This window comes from Marmota monax, unplaced genomic scaffold (genome assembly GCF_021218885.2).
Source record: "Marmota monax isolate L192 unplaced genomic scaffold, Marmota_monax_Labrador192_F-V1.1 WCK01_AAM20220418_F8-fsc00124, whole genome shotgun sequence".
Classification (NCBI taxonomy): Eukaryota; Metazoa; Chordata; class Mammalia; order Rodentia; family Sciuridae; genus Marmota; species Marmota monax.
In genome coordinates, this window is record NW_026692505.1 from 3,823,244 (window position 1) to 3,845,931 (window position 22,688).

The 22,688-nt window shown below is 33.6% G+C and overlaps 1 protein-coding gene and 1 pseudogene across 14 annotated transcripts in view; both read right to left on the minus strand.

Moving 5' to 3' along the window:
* Nucleotides 1-22,688, minus strand: part of Ptprd (protein tyrosine phosphatase receptor type D) — a 2,207,759-nt gene that overhangs the window by 710,721 nt on the left and 1,474,350 nt on the right. The gene's annotated exons all lie outside the window — the stretch shown is intronic.
* On the minus strand, nucleotides 371-14,877 carry LOC124093441 (mediator of RNA polymerase II transcription subunit 28-like; annotated as a pseudogene).

Below are 22,688 nucleotides of genomic sequence, written 5' to 3' on the forward strand. Positions count from 1 at the left end.
TCTGTGCTCTGTACTGCTATTACAAACTTTGCATTAGATTCCTCTTCTTGAGGTAGTTCAAAGTCTTGAGACAGCAAATATATATAATTTTTTCTATTAACATGAATGGGTAGTTATCATAAAAAGCCTAAAACCCAACTCCTTCTCCCCTGATTCTTGGAGTATTATAATTTTCCCCCTCAGATCATAACAAAGTAACAACTGGAAAAAAAGCTGTATAAAGTCATACAAAAATTTAAATACAATAAAAAAATCAAGAAAGAAGCTGTGTCATCAAACGAATATTCTAAACTTTGCTAAAGACAAAAACAAAACAAAACAAAACAAAACCTCACTTTGTTTATCAAACTATACGCATTTTTTTAAATACTCAAGTAATTAACAGTAATTAATAAATATTGGGGGAAATTTTTAGGTGGAAACAAAAATTAACACCAGCTCATTCTCTGGCAAATAGTTCTTCTAAAATGCCATGTCCACACAGAGAGAGGTTTGGTGAAACTATCTGCAGGAGGATACCTAGTAGGCCAGACCCCTCTCAGATCTGCTTCAGAGGTGCAGGGACATTGGCAGATACCTGCTCCAGGTAGGCCAAAGAGCCCCGAGGAACTTCAGTTGGCTTTTCGTGCTGCACATTGATGTCCTCCAGCACTTGCTGCCAATGCCTCAGCTTTGTCAAGTCCTTCTGCACCAGCGCATCCTTCTGCTGAAATTCATTCCTTAATTCTGAGACATCCTCTTTGATACTTGCTCTGGTTTCTGGACAGACAACTGTAATCTTTTTTTTTTTGTAGGAATAAATGCATTTTGTCTTGCAATCTCCAGAAACTTCTGGATACACTGATCAACACCAGTTCAAATTTCTTCCGATCCTTGCCATTGACATAATCCTGACTCACTAGAGAAGCAAAGCAAGTGTCGAATGACAAGTCCATCTTGTCCACCAAGGTGCTGCTAGAAGTTTTAGGCTTGCCAGGCTCGGGGGCTCTGGAGGCTGCCCCGCAAACATACCACCCGTGGAGCTGCTATGTCTGGGATGCATCTGTTTTTTTTTTCCCCCACCCCAAGGTAATTTTGTTTTTTATCCTGCCTCCTGACATACCTGATAATTATTTGTTGAATACCAAATATATAAAAAATATTTTAAAGATAATTTTAGGCTATATCTGATGTTATAATCCCCAGAAATGATTAATTTTTGCGTATTACTCAGGAATCCTGCTCATTCAAGCTTGAGCTGCCTTGGTTGCTCTCTGAACCTTCAAGTAGATATTTCTCTGTATTTGTTCAGTGGTAGAATTCACCTGAATAAGCTACTTTTCCACTGCCTTAAAAGTTTTTTTAAAGGGGAGAAATAGGGGAACAAAATTGACTAAATTAGGTTATGTGCAAGTATGAATACATCACAATGAATCTCACTGTTATATATGATTATAATGCACCAAAGATTAAAAAATATAAGTGAAACTTAAATTTCATCCACCCAAACTAAATTCACCTAAATATAGTCATAGCTTGCAATCACATTTTCATCTGGTCTTCAAAGACTTTTATTAGAGATAACTATTTCAATTATTACCAAAGTAAGACATCTCATACAATCTTCAAAAATTATTATTAGGTTAATGGGACGCCTTAGAGTAGTTTATTATCATGTATTAAGGACACCTATCCCTATATATGGGTGGGTTAGCTGTGAATAATACTAAATCACTACAGATTTTTGAAGTACAGAATATGTCCTGATATTTATCAAAGCTTTGGCAGTACTTCAACTCAGAAAATAAAGAAGAATTTGTTCTCCTCAATTCCTTTTTAAAAGTTAATTTTCAAATAAACAATAATAATGCTGTCATAATCACTATCAAAACTTAATACAGGGGGCTGAGGTTGTCACTTAGCAGTACCGTGCTCACCCAACGTGCGTGAGGCACTGTGTTCGATCCTCAGCACCACATAAAAATAAAATAAAGGTTATTGTGTCCACCTACAACTAAAAAAAAATTTTAACAACACTTAATACTGTAACAATTTCCAATTACATTTTTCTACGAATTGATTAATATCTCCGTTTAAAAAACTTTATTACTTATGTTTTAATTATTTGCCCTTTTATGTTTCTTTTTTAATTATAGACCTCGTTGTTCATTTGTTTATTTTTTATGTTGTGTGTATCATAACACTATACAATATTCCTTAGATATGAGAGTCCTATGAGTTTTATTGAAGTATGAAATATTCCTTCCATACTTTTCTCCTCTTGCCCTTACGGTAGACATTTATCTTCTATATATTATGTGCTTCAATGTTTTAAAGGACACTTGCAAGGAGTTTTTGGTTATTTGCTAAAAAAAAATTGGATTTTTTAAAATTAAAATTTTTATTTTATTATAATGTAGATTTGCATGTGGTTGCAAGAAATAATACAAAGAGGTCCCACAGAAGTTTACTCAGCTTCCCTCAGTGCTAACATCTTGCAGACCTGTAGAGTAATATCACAATCACAATACTGACATAGATATAACCCACTGATCTTATTGATATTTTTCCCTTTCTACCTGTGTGTACTTAGTTCTATGTAATTTCATCTCATGTGAACCTATCACTGCTCCCTTATCTCAAGGATCCTCATCCTGCTCTTCTAGTCACACTTGCCTCCCCTAACAACTTGTCCCCAACCTTTTCAGCCATTATCCTATTCTCCATCTCTATAGTTATAATATTACTATTTCAAAAATCTTTTACAAGTGGATTTATTAAATATGTTTCATTTTGGAAAATTTCCTTTCCTTCTCCTCCCCTTCCTTCTTTTTGCTCTGTATATTTCCCTCAAAATTCATTTCAGTCATTGAGTCCATCACTCCTTTCCATTACTGGGTACTACTAATCCATGCTATGGGTATAACACAGTTTGTTAATTTATCCAATGAAGTTGATATTTGGAATGTCTCCAATTTTTGGCTACTACAAATAAATTTTCTATAAACATTCACATACAAGATTTTTGGTAAACCTAAGTTTTCATTTCCATCAGATAAATGCCTATGAGTTCAATTTCTGTGTATAATAATGATGGGTTTTGTCTTATAAGAAATTGCTTTTTTCTTCAGAGGTTATGCTACTGACTATGAAATTAAGTGATCTTTGAATTTATTTTGAAATTTCCGATATTCGCTGTCATGCAGTACTTTTAAAAGTTGCACAGCTCTGAGGATAGAACTCAGGGCCTCACACATTCTATGCAGGCACTATGCCACTAAGCAACATTGCCAACCCTCGTTCAGTATTTTAATAACTGCTTTCACGTACTTTTTACATTTAGTGCTAGGACAGCAGGTAAAACTTTTTCTCATCTTTGTCTTGCAATTTATGTTTTACATCAAACACTTTATGAGAAGATATTAGACATTTTATAACAGTTTCAGTGTCATAGGCAAACAGCTTTATTATCTCTAATTTTGTAATAGAATTTCATATATACATAGGAAAATAGAAATCACCTACTTAAGAAAAAAACAAATCAAGAATGTATCTTTATTCTATAATAAAAAAGACTAGTATACATAAAAACCCGATAGAAAGCATAATATTGCTATACTAACAAATGGATTCTCAAGGTAGAATTCTAAATTCTGAAGACAAAAACTGATTAGGTGAAATATTAAGACATTTTAGAAGTATCATTAAATAACATTTTTTTTTTCCGAATGGAAACAGAATTGTTTTTATTTCTAAGTTGTTGTCTTTTGGATCTGGAACATCCTCCAAAAGCTCATGCTGGTGGCACTATTAGGAAGTGGAGGAAACTTTGGGAGGTGGGGCCCAACTGGAGGGAGGAGGTCCCTTGGGGAATGTCCTTGAAGGGGATATTTTGTGTGCCTCCCCCTTCCCAACTTTCACCAGGTGAGAAGTGTTGGTCTGCTTGGCTCTTCCACCATGATGTGCTAAAGCCTCATTACAGGGCCAGAAACAACAAGCCAACTGATCATGAACTGAAACTTTGAAATTGAACCAAAATAAATGTTTCCTTCTATAGTGATTTTTTCAGGTCTTTTGTCACAGCAGTGCAAAACTGTCTATGATATATATAAGCAGAAAATACAGAAAAACAGAAAAGGAAATAAATAGTATTCATAAAAATGGACTTACAAGCCTTCAGTACTCAGAGGTCTTTGTGCCTAGATGTTTTGGTATAAGAGAAAAGTGTTTAATTTTGAGAAATGGGCCAGGCATGATGGCGCATGCCTGTAATCTCAGCAACTTAGGAAGCTGAGGCAGGAGTATTGCAAATTCAAAGCCAGCCTCAGCAATTTAGCGAGGCCCTAAGCAACTTAGCGAGACCCTGTCTCAAAATAAAAAATAAAAAGAACTGGGGATGTGGCTCAGTGGTTTAATGGGATTAAAGTGACAGGAATATAAATTTAAAATGTTACTGATTATATTACAACACTAGATTTACCAGCTCTAGCCTCTTCTTGGGAACTTTAAGTCAGGAAAGTTGTCAACTTTTATTAAATGACAATCATTTAGTTTACTGTAGTGATCAATGTAGTGCCTGACTCAGCTTCTCCTAAGCCTGACCATTCTGAATTGAATTTATGAACATATTGTTATAATGTGAAGGGAGAAAAATGTGTATATCTCTTAATTTAATGTGGAAAGCTCAGGTATTATCCCAAACCAATCCCAGCAGTTCTGAAAGAGTAGTATTATAAAAATGAGTTCACTCCAGCAGTGCCAGATTCAATCATGTAGCTATTGTGTAATGTCAGATTGAGGATCATCCATTGCTTATTATTTCACCATTGGAGAAAAAGAACTCATAAAATTAAAAAAGAAAAGAAAAGCTTTTCTCCCAGTTGTCTGCCATGGAATACAGTTTAATGTAAATCACTACTTTATTGTAAAATATTTCCCCAGTTGTTTCTTCTATGGATGAAGTCCTTGAGGAATCAGTCATGTATTTCAAGTATCAGTAGAGCTTAGGAGACCAGCTGAGCTTCATAACTCTCAGCGTTTTATTTATTCACAAGGAAATCTTGACTTAAATTAGGTAGATTCTGTCTTGGCTTCACTTGATTATCTAGATTTACACAGGGGTTGGAAAAGCAATTTATGCAATTCAAAGATGCCAACTTGTCAAGGAGTAAATCAAGGTGATTTTCATAAAGCCAGTTTTACATAAGGGGTTCGTACTTCTACAAGAAATAATGTGCTACTTTGCTCTCACTTCTTCATAGTAGCATGGAAACATTGTTGTGATAAATGATTCCATGTTCCCATTCTTATTTTTCTTTGAGAGTAGCTATTGACGTCATTACAAATGATTCAAAGATTCCAAGTTGACCCCTTCAACTTTATCCAAATTCTGAAGGGACTAATATGTAACAAGTTCAAAGTCTAGGAGATAGTCTTTCCTATTTTGTGTATTTTAAAAAGGAGACAAACCCATATTGCTCTAATAGTTTTTCCTGATTAGTTGTAATATTTATTTTATTTTACAACAGATACTTTTGACTTAATTTTTGAATTCAGCTATAGAAACACAATTTTATTTTTTGTTGTTACTGATTGAAGCCTCAGTGGAAGAGCATTTTATTATTCTACGAAAACTTCAAATTTACTTTTAGTTCAAGATTTGTATTTGTTTTTATTTTGTAAGCAAAACACTTCATGTGCTAAAAACATCTGTTCAAACTTAACAAGCTAATGAGTGGCAGAGTCAAGTCTAGAACTCAAAATATCTTTAAAAAATAAATTACAATATCAAAAAGTTCAGTATGGTTATGATCTCAGAATAAGAGTCTTTCTCAAGAAAGAAGAGTTGGCAACCTACACACATGTTCATTCACTCCATAAATTTCCCATTTTTGTCCTCAACCAGAACAGAGAGAACATTGGCACAGATTGGTACCAGACTATAGCCTCATTTGGAAGCCACTCTTGAAAGGATAAGTTTTAAAAACCATTGGGCACAGCATATGGCATCCTCTATTCCTTCTTTCAAGCTTACTCTTTTTCTAGAATAAGGTGCGTTTCTGAAGCAGTGAATTAGAAATGTGGAAGTTGTCTTTTTATATCCCATTAATTATATGCTTATGAAAATATTTTCATCTACTGAGCACCTCTTATTTTCAAGACACCATTTTACATATTCGATGTGTAGTATATTATTATTGAATCCTCATTACAGTCCTATGATTTGTATTAGCATGATTATTTTCATTTTACAGATGGAGAATCTTAGGCAAGTACTTAATTAACTTTACCAAATGGTCTTAGGTTATTAGGCTGACATTTTTGAACACTTGATTAGACTGTTATATAGAGTCACATTTTGGTTTGTGTACCCTTCTTCTTCATATTGATTTTGCACAAAAAGTGAAACAGAAGTGCCCATCATGGAAAGAGAACATAAGAAAGGTATGAAGGCATATGAAAAACTACTAGCCAACATGGACAGAGCTACTAATAACATACTTGTGAGAATTTTATTTGATGATCTTAAAGTTAAATTTTCAGAATAAGATTCAGAAGGACATCATTTCAACAATATAATTGTGAAGTCCATGGAAGAAATTATAGCAGAGAAATAAAGAAGGGTTGACAAAAAAAGGGAGAAAGTTGTATGTTTGACAGCATGGTTGAGGTTCCTCTTCAGAAGTACCCAAAATGTAATTCACACTCAGATTCAACCATGACTTTGTGCCTCTATGAGGTACTTTCATGTGTTTTCATTATGCAATAGAGTCACACATACATGGACTCCAGAGTCAGATTGCCCAACTTTGAACAAAATCTCTTAGACTATATGTAATAGGACAACATAGGACTTATAAAAATAGATGTACTGTGATGTTTAATTTCATGTATCAACTTAGCTAGATTTTGGTGTGCAGTTGTTTTGTCAAACACTACTCTAGATGTAACTGGGAGATTATTTTTTAGACGTAATTAATATTTACCACCAGTTGGCTGTAAGTAGAGCAGATTATCCTTGATAATGTAAATGGGCCTCGTTTAATTCATCAAAGGCCTTAAGAGCAAAGGTTTTCTGAAAAAGAAGGAATTATACCTTGAGACTGCAACATAGAAAATTTGCCCAAGTTTCCAGCCTTGGGACTTAAGAATACACTATTAATTTTTTTTACCTGAATCTCCAGACTGTTAGCTCATCCTACAGAATTTAGAATTGCCTGTCCTCACAATAAAGGAAGTCAGTGACTAAAAAATAAATATCTCTTTATATATAGGCACATATCCCATTGATTCCATTTATTTGAAGAACACTGACTAATGCATATATCAACTAATCTAAATACCAGTTCTGATTCTTCAAAATTTACTAAAAGTCCTCATAGATCATTTTGAATATAATAATTCACATGAAATATATAATATACCATATACTAAACATATTATTAAGCACATGCTCTGTGTAATTTTAGTTTTATCAGTTTCCTAACCTGTAAAATGAGGATTAATTACAGTTTTATCTTCTAGAGAAGTTGTGAGAATTAAGTCAGACAATTTGTGTCAAGTATATAACACAGAGCTTGATATATCCAAGACCTCATTAAATATGAGCAATTTTATTAACCTTAGAATAATCCCACAAATACATATTATTCACAAGTGAGAAAATGAGGTTCAGAGATTAAATAACTCTAAAGACATTAAGCCACTTCTTTTGACAGAGAAATGATGGTTACATGTCAGAATAAAACTTCTTTTTTTTTTCCTTGGATATGTTGACCTTTCAGCAGAATAAATATGTTGGCTAAAATACTAAAGTTTATATAAGGAATAGTTGAAATGAGATGAAGAGTTGCATGGGATGTAAGAAAAGAAAAAAATTTTGGAAATGGTCATTTTTTCTAAAAATGCTTCAGAATGCATTCACATATAAGCTAATTATGGTGGACATATACTGAAACAGACTTTCAACAACTAGCAGATGTTAGGATTGATACATGGACTTTGTTGAGTTCTGAAAAGGAATCATAAATTGAAGTTTAGTCAGTTCTTTCCACTTGCCCATATGTTTTCTATACATTTATTTGAATTTATGTTGAATGAAATACAGATCAACATGGTTATATATTTTAAATCTGGCTAATATTTTATCTTATACAAATGTAAATTGTATCTAAAATGATCAATATTAGATCAAATTAAGATTTAATTTTGAGGAATTAGAGTTGCAATTTAATTTGAAGGTCATTTTGGATAAAAAAAATAAAGTCTTATACTATCCCGTCACGTACACTCTCTGAGATTTGATGATGTAGAACAAATGAAAAAATACGGGCACATATTTCTCCATAGTTTCTGGAAACAGTGGGAATGAGCTCACATGACAATGTTGTATCTTGCATAAACTTCATAGAACACTTTCTTAATAGAGTAAGCTTTTCCATTGCTAACTTTGGTGATTTAATGACTTGGGCAAACTGAATATAAGTAGCTGACTGATCTTAATTAAATCTTTCCCCCAACACACACACCAGAGTCTATTATATCTTTTTTCCATGTTTATAGCATCTAAAACAATTGGTTTAAAAAGCCACTGTTTTGAGACTAATGAAGGACAGTGTCTCACAAGGAATTGTGTATGTATATACTTAGGTATAGTCTAACATGCTATGGTTGATGTGAAATATCACTTTATTGGGGGAAGGGAAAACTATTAACATCTGATTGGCCACAATTAAAACACTGGCATAACTATACAACAAAATGAAAGTGAAGGAACTGGACGATTTCCTTGGAACCATGAGAGGGAATGACTCTAGCTTAACCTGAGTTAGTTTTGGGTGTTAAATAGTCCTTCCTTGTACTTTCTTTCCCCTTTCTCAAACTTTAGTGGGCTATGAATAAAAGTCTATTGATATTCAAACAATTGAGGTTGTGCCTGCCTGGCATTATCCTAGAAAGAAGAGTTATAAGAAAAAGGAAAAAGCTTTTGCTTTATCTTTCGTGAATGTATACCAGATTTCTATTCAGATATTTTCAAGGGCTTTGAAAATTTCAATGGGCTGTGAGATTTCCAAGGACCTTCATATAAGGTTTGAGTCCTTGAAATTAAATTTATTGGCTCTAGAATAGAAAAAGAAAACTACAAAATCAAAGTGAATAAATGTTTAATTAAATGTCTCTAAGACATAACCTTATGTCAACTTCATTAATTATTTAATTTAGTATTCATAAAAATTTTATTATACTTGAAAACACTTTGGTGGATACATTTTTCCTACTTTGCAAGAATTTCCATGTTTGCAAAATACTGAAAAAATCAGCCTATTGAAAATTATATTAATTATATCATAGCTAAATAATTTCAAAAGTAAAATTATAATATTCCTTTCTAAAAATTTTACATATAATTAATCTTGAATGTGGGTGTGTCTTCATGTTTGGTATGCTGCATACTGTGGATTTCAAAGGGTTAATAAGTTTCTTAAAAAATGACTTCACTTTGAATTCATCTATTGCCTGCTGTGCTATGATAGATAAGAAAGAAATATCTGGCTCATGTTCCACTTCTTTAAATCCTTTTATACTAGGGGAGACCTTAGATTGTGTTCCCTGGAAGCAGTCTCTGGGAAGGGATCTGTGTTCAGAGGGCTTATTGAAGAGTATGCTCTGGAGATATACCTGTAGAGAACTGCAGAAGGCAAAGGAAAAACCATCTGCTATATGGTTACAACAGAGGACTCAGTTGATCCTACAGTGAGCTCTGTAGCTGGGATAGCCCCAAATTGAGGCAGGGGATGTTGACTGACATCTTGGAATCAGTCAATTGTTAGTCATATGTGTCCCATGGCTAGCAGCTCTTGATAGCTGAGAGAGACACTTTAGAAGGGGGATCTGGACAGGCAACATCACTGTATGTGTCCACTTATGTAATTATAATGTATCAGATAACTCACACCTAAATCTAGCCCATATGTTACAGTTATGGACAAAGGGAAATGAGAAAGAGCTAGGACTTCATCCAGCTCATGAGTTTATCAAATTAATACATTGGTAATGATATCCTGTTGGGATAAGAGACAACTTCCTTGTATCTACGCAAGTTTAACATTTCAGTATACACAGTGTACTTGATGAATCTGCCAATACCATATTACATTGTCAAAGACTTTTTGAACAAGATAAATTCAGAAATATTGGCATTTTACCCAAGAATACTGGATTTAATCTAATTTGGTCAAATAATAATCTATGATTATCTATTGAGTGTCTATTACTGTACTAGACTATATCACTTTTATCTCAATTTGTGATTACCACTTTAATGAATAGAAAATGGACATCTAGAAAGTTTATGGAACTTGTCCAAGTTCACAGTTGGTAAAATTTATTGCAAATCTTTTCGATTCCAAAGTCTATTTTTTTTTTCTTTCCCAGACTACTATTATTGCAACTGTATAGTCTGGAAGACATTTCTTAAAATCTTTAAAAATGTATGCAAAAGTAATATAAAATTGTTGTGCCCAACAAAGTGATGAAGCTTTAAGTGAATACTAATTTTATTATAAAAGTAGCTTGCAACTGAGTTACACAACATATTGTTTGGAGTGCTTTACTTGAATAAGACTTTTCTCAGCTTTAGAGATGATACACTACTATTTTCCTATTGTCTTTTCAGAGATTGGTAATTTCCCAAGATTACATAGCTTTAAGCAGTAGAGATAGCATCAGACTCCTTTCCTCTAACTGTAGAGCCTCCCAGTTCATTGCAAAGCTCTATGACTCTTCAGGTCAAGTGTAGATATATTATGTTTTAAGTGCTGGTGTACTACAGTGTTTTAAGAAATAAAGCATTGCCATTGGCACAGATTTCTGGAAGACAAAGTCAAAGTGTCTAGCATCTAGAAAATTTCAAGGACTGCAAATGAACAGGATCTGAGAGTGTTATTTCTGAGTGAAGGTAATGCATTGGTTTTTGTCCCTAACAATGGCATCAAAAGTGTACTCCAAATGACACACATTGTAGCTAAATGTGGGTGAGGTGTTTGAAGGGCACTTGATGACAGAGCAAGAGTAGATACCTTTATCACTCAAGGATTGTTGTTTTGATCTCTCACCAAAAGAGCCATCCAAATACACCTCTATATTTATCAAAATATCAACATTGTACTTTCTCTAATGCTTAAGTATTTCTTAGACACTTTCTTATAGATATTTCTAAGGCTATAAGATGAAGGACACTTTTAATGAACCATTTCCAGCACATAAAGGGGAAGACTACTTTTTTCTTTGAAAAATACATATTGAAAAAATACATGTTTTTAAAGCTTTTCTCCTTTCTACTGTATAGCCAAGCAGAAAAGGGGAATATTGATTAAAGTATATGATTCAGTAATTTTATAGTTACTTAATTAGAAAATAAAAATTTTGTGGCTGCTTACTAGCCTGAGAAATATATGTTTAATGATTTTTTGATCAACACTTAGTCTAAAGGGACTTTCTCTGATTATAATGGCATTGTGCTAATGATCAAAACTGAGGAGAAGACTGGAAGCATGTACAAACGACCATCTATATTATTTTATAAGCACATCATTAGGATTCCTAGAATAAATATTCTACTCTAACCCTAAGTGCAAACATTTTAGAATGTCTCTTTCCTTATGTCTCAGAGAAAATATTAGTATATGCCAATGTAAAAATAAAATGTGCTAATTCTTGCTTCAAGACATGCATGCTGCATATGTAAGTTTTGATGGGTACTAATGGATGCTTCTTAGTTTTGACCCTTAGGTTGAAAATAGCAGCTTGTTGTTATTTTTCAGAAAGAATAAGATCCATTTCCAAACATTTTAGAAATCTCAGGGCTTTTTTCCCTTTATAAATAGACAAATAAATGGCCACATTAGCACTTGCACTTCAATGTGAGCCAAGGACATTTTTAAAATGTCACAACTCAGGGTTAACGCTCTTACTTTTGACATTTGGCCTTCAGATTTTTCTCCTTAATTGTCTGTTTGCTGCTTCATTGCCGTATACAGGGATTTAAGGTCAATTGCATCTCTTCCCAGCATTGCCATAAGATACAAAGTCCAAAAGTTTTAAATCTTTCATAAATTGTGGGCAACCAGACTTTCCCAAGCTCTGCTCTGAATTAAATCTTTTGAATCTAGAGTGGTCTTCTGCTCAGGCCAAAATTGCCCCTAGTAAGAATTGTCAGTTATTTGATTCCAACTATAAGCTGCTCACTTTTTAGCAGATGCTTGTGGGTTTGTTTTTCTAGTCCAGTGGAAACATTTTGGGCTAGTCTTACAAAATCAAATATGAGTGTAGCCAACACATGATGGTTTGCTGTTATATAAGAGATTGAGTATATTTTCCCAGAGATACAGTGAAAGATTGCTTGACGAACATAACTGGGACTTAAGTTTTCTTTTTAAATAAGGATCACTTCTAGAATGACATCAAACAAACTGAAATGTGACCTCTATACACACTCTCCACTGAGGAGGTCTTACGAAAATATTATACATCTATGGCATAGATCATTGAGACTCTTGTTGACTGATAGCATTCATTAACAAGAATACTCAGTAAAATGTATCATAATCGTGGTACTGATTTGCCTTTGCCTTCTGTATTAGATTATTATCCTCCTTAAAAACCATTACAAACCCCAAAATGTATTCTAAATCATCAGTAGCCTTTCAAGGATATTCTGTACTTAAGCCTCTTATCCTTACCCCTACTTTCAACTGTGGAAGGTGCCCTCATTCTGGTGTTAGAAAATACTGGTGGCCAAATTCTGTACATCAGGATTCTATTCCTTTGTTCCCAGCTGAAATGATCAAGGACAGATACCTATTCCATGTGCTGAGAATATTTGGGCTGGATAATTGCATCTGATATGGTCTTGAGAAAAAAGTTGTCCAAATATGAACAAAAATGATTGCTTAGACCAGTCATAAACTAGTAGGAATTTAACTTGTGAAACAAAGAGGTTGACCATAGCAAACCGAAGCAAAGGAAGACACAGGGAATGACAGCATGTCTTTCTTCTCTTCTCTGAATAAATTGACACCAGGAGGCAGAGAGGAAAGGGAAGTAATGAAATACATAGACATTGTGACTAAAATGATACATAGAGAAATAAACAGGCTGGATTATTCTAATCGTATCAGAGCAGCAATTCCTTCTTCTAGAAAAGATAAAGATAAACTCGCCTGTTGTCTCTGAGTTGGCTATGTAATTGCTCTTGGATTTGTCTGTTGTTTTTCTATTATAGTAAGTATTCATTATTTAAAGTGAACTAAGGAGACCCTATCCTTTCAATTGAAAGGTCTAAAATATGTCATTATGACAAATGTGTGAAACATCTACAAATTGCCTCAATGAGTTACCAAAGCAGTTTTGATCCTTGACCCTGAAGAGTTTGCATTATCATAGTTCAAAATAGAAGGTGCACAGATGAACATGAAAGAGAAGATAACAATTAATAAACACATAAAATAATAAATCCATATTTGGCCATTTCTCAATGATATATAGATAAATATAGGAGTGAAGATGACTATAATATGCTCCTGAATGAGGTCACTTTAACCTTGTCTGCCAGGCAGACAAGGTATTTCCATAAAGAAATATGGGTGGCATTTCAAGGGAAAGGAGATCTCAGAATGAGATTTATATATGATAAATGTGTGATCTCATGGAAGTTGAGAATAGAATGATGGTTATCAGAGGCTGGGGAGCCTAGGGATAAGGGAGGAATGGAGAAAAGTTGATTAATGGATACTAAGTTGTAGTGATGAGAAAGAAGTTCTAGTGTTGTATTGACAGTAGAGTGACTATAGATAATGATATTGTACTATTCATTTCCACATGCACACAATGTAACAATATAATTTGTACATGCATACAATGTAACAGTGTAATTTGGCCCATATAATTTCTCTTTTCCCTCCCCTCTTCCTTCCACTTAGGCCCTCTCCTATACTCTACTAATCTCCCATTGATTTTCATGATATTCCCCTGCCACAACTTCCTCTCCTTGTTCTTCTCTAGCCTCCACATATGAAAGAAAATATATATGACCCTTGACCATCTGAGTTTGGCTTATTTTGCTTAAAATACCGTCCTTAAGTTCCATCCATTTTCCTTCAAATGACATAATTTTATTTTTCTTTATGGCTGAATAAAACTCAATCATTGTGTATTCAACACAGTCACCTGATGTTCAACAGAACACAACAAACTTGTTTCTACCAGAGTCCTAAATTCTCAATTCTATGTCTTCATTTTCTTCCTGAACCACTTGGAAAGGAAATCCCTAAGTGCTGTCAAGGTAGGAACCATCTTGAGCTAATAGAATGAGGGCTAGTATGTAGTAGATGATCAAAAAATTTCTATTGAGCAAATGCTTTGCACTTTGAAGAAATTATATCACAGGTTACCTCAAATCAATAGCCCTGGCTACTCCAATGCAGATGTGTGTGTTGCATATTGAAATTGCAAAGTCTATGTAGATGCAGACACTGTTTGAACTTAAGCCTGTAGGCTCCAGAGCCAGTGTCTGAATTTGTAACCCAACTCTGTTGCTTCATAACTGTGTTGCCTTCTACAAATTGTTTATCCTCTGAAGTCTCTTTTCTTCAACTGTAATATAAATTAACAACAGATAGGTTTAGTGGATCAAATAAGTTAATATTGAAAAATATTGATGTTTTGAATGATATCAGAACCAATAATAAATTCTTAATAAATGTGAGTTATTTTGAAGGGACCACTCTGTTTTTTCACTCATTATCGTATCTTTTGTACTTCAGTAAACAGAAATCCTTTCTCAAATCATTGTGACTTACCAGAAGAGTCAACAAGACACTGTGAAGTGGCTGTGTCCATGTATGGGGGTTGCTATGGGCGAGAGGCATCTTTGACTTGAAGGACCTGACACAAGTTGATAGTTTTCCTACTATTGAAAAAAGGCCCGTCTTTAAATGACTGATAATAAATAAAGGTATACAAAAGCTATAACAACAATTAAACTCTATTATTGTAGCATGAAAAGAGCCACAGATAATAGGCAGCAAAACTTAATTGACAGAAACAGGTAGTGGGTCACACTTGGCCCTAGGGTTACAGTTGGCTGAGTTTTGCCACAGATAATGATGGGCACAGTGCTCCCATGATTCCCACACAGCTGGGACTGCTGCTTCCCAAGTACAGATTGAATATTCCTGTTTGATCAGGGATGTGCCATTTAACCCCTCTAAGCTTCCTCATTTGTGAGTTAGAAGAAATGTTCCATGCAGCTTCTTTGAGACTTTTGACACTTATAACTCTTCATCTACAAATGCCTAGAAATCATAGGTAGCAAAACTAAAATTATTATTCTATTCAGACTCATAAACTTTTCCCTTTTTCAAATAGGATCCTGCTTTACCTACTTAGATTTCCTCTTTCATTTTGCCTGACTGATGATTTTGAGACTTATAATGCAGAGTAAGTAGAAAAGGATCAGGTAGGAGGGCAACATGAACATGTTTGCTAGGACTGCAGAAAATAGTTGTGTTAAAAGTTCCAAAGTGAGACTCAGCATGGTGGCACACACCCCTAAACCCAGTGACACAGGAGCCTGAGGCAGTAGGATTGTAAGGCAGAGGCCAACCTCAGCAATTTAGCAAGATCTTGTATCAAAATAAAGAGCTGGGGATATAGATCAGTGGTAAAGCACCCCTGGGTTCCAACCCCAGTATCTCTCTCTAACACACACACACACACACACACACACACACAGAGTTCCAATGGAGAAATGAGGGAACATTCACAATGTGTGAGTAAAGCAGAAGGAAAGTAAATTAGTAATGCTGTGGCATTTTATTCTTTCACTGTGTCTGAGAAATGCAAGATGAAGATTTATTTTGAAATAGTTGTTGATTATGTCTTTAATCAGAGCACTACTCTGAGTTGGGACCACAAGATGCCTTCTTGAATAGTATATGTTTATAATGATGATAGTACTTTCCTAGGTTGAGCAGTGAATATCAATGTTATTGAGTTCTGCAGTGGCCATATTGTGATTTTTATTGGTCCACTATTGGTGGCAGGGCAGCAGCTTCAGACAAAACAAAAAGAGTTGGTAGGATGGCACTCTTATAACCTGAAATACATTTCCACCTTTTGAGGTGGGTTAATACCAGTGACAGGTCTTGAATAGAGACCATGTTCTTACTCAAATCATGTAAATGACTTCAAGTTGTGTCTCCCTCAGTTGAGTTGCTGCATTCTTGAAATAACTCCTAATGATAATTCAAGTATTATCTTAGTTTATTGGTGGCTTGAAAGTCAAAAATTATTTTTTCTAATTAGTATCTGTATATTTTTCTGGAAATGCAGATTTATGATAAATCTCTTAATCACCATAGGAGTCTGGTTTTTATAAACGTTTTATTCCTTAAAACATATATTGTTAGTCTTGCAATTCTTTCCAAGACTTCAGCAGGTTTATAGAAATTCTAGTTTCACTATGGTAATTTTACTAAGTAGTTTTCTACAATGATTGATAGTGGTTCCCAAGTCTAGTATCAACTCTTTAAAACTTCTTTTCATAGCAAGATGCCTATTCAGCATTTCATATAGTGCTTTACACACCCTATAAATATTTGTGGAATAAATAACTAAATAAACGGTCACAGAAAATGACACAGATATATATCTCCATGTAACAAGTACTAAATTTGCACAAATTCCCAGTCACAAAGAAACAAAACAAAATCTCATAGACTCAGCCAATTGAGTAAAGTCTATGATCCATTGCAGAACTGGGTTTTCTTTTAGGTTTGGGGCAAACAGGAAATTGCTCACTTTCAGAATTAATCTAGGTATTATTTACCATCATGCTTGAAATTAAACGGGTTTTGTATAGAATGTGGGAATAAGACCCACTGAAAAACCTCAATTAAAAAGAAATTCTTATCACTTTAATGTCACCCTCTTTGTATCTTCCAGAATTACACAATGATTGCTGAGTATCTTTGAAAGCTTCTTTTCTTTCAGTTCACCTTTGATATTCTTTTTCAGCTCATAAAGTAATGCCTCTTTAGAACATTTACTCTTAAATATTATTTTTTTATTTGACATGGGTTGGTTAATGGTGTTTTGCATGAAAACAAAATACTGAACTCACTATTGTTATAAACATGCTAATGTTAATCCATTACCATGCTCTTCTGCATGTCAGAAACAATACAACTTCTTCTCCACAGCTAATGATACTGGGAATTAAAGCTGGCACAGATATTGAAATGGTGGTTATTTATTCATGACTGTATGCTGCCACTGATTTCTGCACCAATGTATTCATAAATGTATGCCATTTTTTCTTTTTAAATGACTCATGCTATTATCATTAAAAGTATAACATGTTATAATCATGTGAATGATAAATGGTATAATACAGATTCGTCTATTCGACAGCTACTGTATTACTTTTATCCTGAATGTGAACAAGGAAAATGGGTTCATAAAGTAAATGAATAAAATGTGATTTAGAAATTAAGTATAATGACTATTCTATTCACTTATAATTTATATGAGAAAATATGATTTGAAAATATTAGAGATTATATTTACAACAAATTCATAGTAAAGGAAAAATACAATGGATAATAAGATACATAAACTTAATAAACATTTATGAGTTCATATTATAAGTTTTGTGCTTTCAATATAAAGATGTTTTGTACTTTATAAGTTTAGGGAGACAAACATTATTATGATCACTAGCCACACCAATAATTTCCTCAAATATATATGTTCTAAACATGCCAATTAAACTTCAGAAAATTCAGATTGGATTTAAAAAGCCCCAAGACCGTACCATATGCTGTTGACAAGAAATTCACTTTAACATAAGGACATAGCTATGTTCAAATTAAAAGTACAAAAATCACTGATGCAATGCAAATAAATTGCAAATACCAATCAAAAGAATGCTGAAGTGACTATGTTAACATCAGAAAAAATAAACTTCAGAAGAGGGATGAAAAGGGGCATTGCATAGTGTTAATTGAGCCAACCTACACCTAACAACAGAACTTCATAATACCTGAAGTGAAAAATAATAGTACTGAAAGGAAAAGAAAACAAATCTACAATTGTAGTTGGAGACTTCAATACTCTTTCTTCAGCAGTTGATAAAACAAGTAGATTAAATCAGTAAGGACACAGGAAATTGAACAATACTATTTATTAACTTAACCTAATTGATATTTATAGAACATTCCACTTAATATCAGCAGAATACATATTCTTTTCAAATGCAAAAGGAATATTCACCACAAAAAAACAGATTCTGAGTCATAAAATAAGTCTTAAGAAATTAAAGGAATTAATATTATATGAACAATGTTTTCTGACCATAACATGTTCAAGCAAACATTAATCGTTTGAAAGATATCTAGAAAAGTTAACAATATCTGAAATTAAAAAACACATTTTATAGTAACCCCTGGCCTAAATAGGAAATTACAAGGGAAATTAGAAGCATTTTGAATTAGACAGAAATGGAAATACATCATCTAAAAATTAGTGGGAGTAGCTAAAGAAACATGTAGGCTGAAATTTATAGCATTAAATGCTTATATTAGAAAAGAAGAAACATCCTAAGTCTATGATCCTTCCATCTTAAGATCTTAGAAAGAGAACAGACATAAAAAGGAAATAATAAAGATTAAAGCAGAAATAAATGGTATTAAAAGTAGAAGAACAATACAGAAACCAATGAAACCAAAAGCCAGTTTTATAAAAAGATCAATAAAATTAAAAGATCTCTAGCCAGGGTAATCAGGCATCAGGGTGGGGAGGGAAAGGCACAATTCTAGAATTAAAAGGGAGCATGACCTGAGCCTATAGATATTAAAAAGAGAACAAGAGACTAGTAAGCATAACTTATTATCCATACATTTAATGACTTATATTAAATAGACTCATTATTTTGAAGAAACAGTGTACCAAACCTCACTCCAGAGAAATAGATCACCAGAATGGTCCTATGTTAAAAGAAATGGAATTAGAAGTTGAAGCCTTCAAACACAGAAAATGTCAAGACCAGATGGCTTCCCTAGTAAATTAAATAAACATTTCACAAATAAATAATACCAATTTCAAAAGCTTTTCAAACTTATAGGAGAAGAGGAAAACTTTTCAATTCATTCAACTCGGTTAGTATTATCTTGGTGCCCAAATTAAGCAAAGACATTACTGGAAAGGGAAAATATAAATCAATATCCTTATGAATATAGATACAAAAATTCTCAGCAAAATAATTCTAGCAAACATATAAAAGTGACATTATATCATGGCCAAATGGGAATAATCTCAAGAATGCAAGCCTTAATGTAGCTCAGTGTCTCTCATCCAATCCTAACATACATCCAAACACACACACACACACACACACACCAAGATTGTCCTAATGTTTAAGCATCAACAAGCAATTGATAACATCTATTTATGATAAAATCTGCAGCAAATTAGGCATAGAAAGGAATATCTTTGCTAATAAATGCATTTGCAAAAGATTTTAGTTAACTTTATACTTAATGTTGAAAGACTGAAGGTTTTCTTCCTTAGATCAGGAGTGAGGTAAGATGTCTGCATTAACCCTCATTTTCAACATGCTAGAAGTTTTAGCTTGTATAACAACAAAAAAATGCATATAGGTAGAAGAGATGAAAAGAATGACCTTTATTCATAATGTGACTGTCTACATAAAAAGTCTGAAGAGATCTATAAAAGGGCTACTTGAACTAAGGTTGCAGAATACAAGGTTGCCATATAATAAGCAAATGCATTTCTGTTCTTAAGATGTCAGCTCTCCCCAAACTGATATAAAAGAGTCAACATCCTTGTGGTATACTTAAAAAAATATCGGTTGAAGTCAAAGTCAGTGAAGTTTGCTGGGTCTTCCTAATGCAGACACCCAGGAAGTTCTGATCCTTCCAACCATTACCTTCTTCTAATGATCATCTTTAATCAATTGGTAGTGAGAACATAGATAGGGACAACTATTATGGAAAACATTATGAAAGTTTCTAAAGAAATTAAAAATAGAACTACTATGTGACACAGCATTCCCCTTTCTGGGTATATGCCCAAAGGTAATAAAATCATCACCTTGTAAAGATACCTGCCCTGTCTTGATAATTTCAGCATTATCCATTATCCAAGATATGGAAACAGCTTAAATGTCTGTTGATGAAGAAATCAATAAAGAAACTGGGGTATATATCTATAACCAAATATTACTCAACCTTCAAAACAACCAAAGAACAGATTTTGCCATTTGCCACAACATGGATGAACACAGAGGACATTATGCCAAAGAAATAAAAATATTGCACAATCTCACTTATCTGTGTAATGTTTTCTTTTTAAATGAATCATGCACAGATAAAGATCAAAACAATAATTATCAGGGGTGGGGGCATGTGGAGAGGGCACAAAATGGGGCAAAGTAGATTAGAGCACACTAAAAAGCAGATATTTTGGATGAACAACTCTATAGATGTAATGTGCACGACGAAGAGTGTAGGTGATAAAATTGTACTCCGTGGGAATTCATGTTAAACAAGCAGATTTTAGCTGTGCTTCATACAAAAATAACAAAAAAAAGGGGTCACTGTGGGATGATGGATATGTTCATTTGCTTCACTATATTAACCTTTTTACTATATAAATATATCCTATAACAATATGTTGTATACCTTAAATATATAAGTAAAATTTATTAAAGCAAACACTCCCCAAGAGACAACTGTGGGAGTTGTCTCATGAATGGCATGAGACACTATAGTTCAACTCGAAGTATTGAAAATTACATCCAAACACACTAATTTCTATACTGTGTGCTATGACTTTTTACAGTAAGATGTTAACTTGTAGAAAACTATAAAATACAAATCATATTTTTCAGGTAAAGATACAAATAATTTCTGTTTGGTATAGAGGTTTTATTCCAAAGGTTTGAGTTTAATTTTTAATTGCTTCTAGATCAGTAAATATGTTTTATATATATATATATATATATATATATATATATATATATATATATATATATGCTAAAAATTTTATTTTAAATCAATGTGTTGTATTTTGGTCAGGAGGTAAATAAAATGCTATGGAAGCTTTGTAATTGAGGCCATAATTGGGGTATAGGAGGGCATGTGAGGTATACCTTCTTCATAAGACATCTGAGATGACTTTGAAGAGTGAGGTCACCATCTTCTTAATGCTGAAACTACTGTTCTTGACACATTCCCTATACTTTTTCTGTTTCATTTCATATTGTGAGAATTATGATCAACTTAAATTATTACAGCAAAATTTGACATCTGGGTGCTTTCTCATTTTTATGGTTTGGATCTGAAATATCTCCCCAAAACTTGTGTGTCCTCATACAGGAGGTTCAGAGACGGGCTTTTAGGCAATGAGTGGATCATGAGGGCTCTGACTTCATCAGTGAATTAATCCACTTGATGAATTAATAAAATGAATGGATTTTTTAGGAGATAGTGAAAACTATAGGCAGGTAGGGCATGGTTGGATGAAGTCGTTCACTGGGGGTTGTGGCCTTGGGGAATTTATCTTCTCCCTGGCTCCTTCCCCTCTCCTTACCTATTGTCATGAGCTGAGACACTTTCTTGAGCTCTTCTCTTCTGCTGCAATGTTTCTGTCTTGGAGTCAGCTGATCCTGGACTAAATCCTCTAAAATAGGTTTTAGGGGAATCAAAATAAACTTTTCTCCTCTAAGTTGCTTTTCTCAGGTATTTGTCATAGCAACAAAAAAACCTGACTATCACATGTGTTTTTAAGCATGGATTCTCAGAAATATAAGGGTAAATACAAAAAGCAAGTGAAAAATAATACTGAGTATGATGGCATTTTAATTAACAATATCAAAATTGTGTGTGCATAAATGTGATAAAACTCTTAAAAATATAATGTAATGGTAAACACAAAGAATATTATGTAAATATTTGTTGGGGACACATGATGGTAGAAATAAAGAATAGAACAAATAGATCATAGCTTTGTTGGTGACACTCTAGTTCTCTGTTGGGTGCTGGTTCATGATTATCATTTTATTATTTCTTTTATAATTGACATATATTCTTTCATATGTGTTAAAATATTACAGACTAAAAAATGTGAAAAATGCCTTACATATCATCTGCCACCTTTGTAATGGATATAGTCTGCGACTGTATCTGTCTTAAGACTTAGAGGTTGCTTTGTGAGGCAATACCTACTTGTGTCTTCCTGGTGGCTTTTGGAGATAAGTAGCATCTTTTTCTTCTCTTCTGAGCCTATTGGGCTAAGTGCAAATCATGAGGACAATGCCTATATGAGCTACTATTGGGCAAGTAGAGTATATTTGCTTATAGGATGTGTTTCTCCAATAGTAATTATGTTTTAAAGAACAAAAATATTTCATACTAGGAAACAACATAGGTGTTAGTGGAAGCTGCATGCTGTGCAATGGAAGTGAGGATTACTTTTTTATGGCCCATGGTTTCTATGAATAGAATTAACCAGACACCAATTATCACCTCATTGAAAGGATAAGTCACTGTGACATCTACAGCTGAGATCAAACTCATTGCTTTTGCAATGCAAATTAATTAGAGTTGGAGAGAGCTATACTGAAGGGT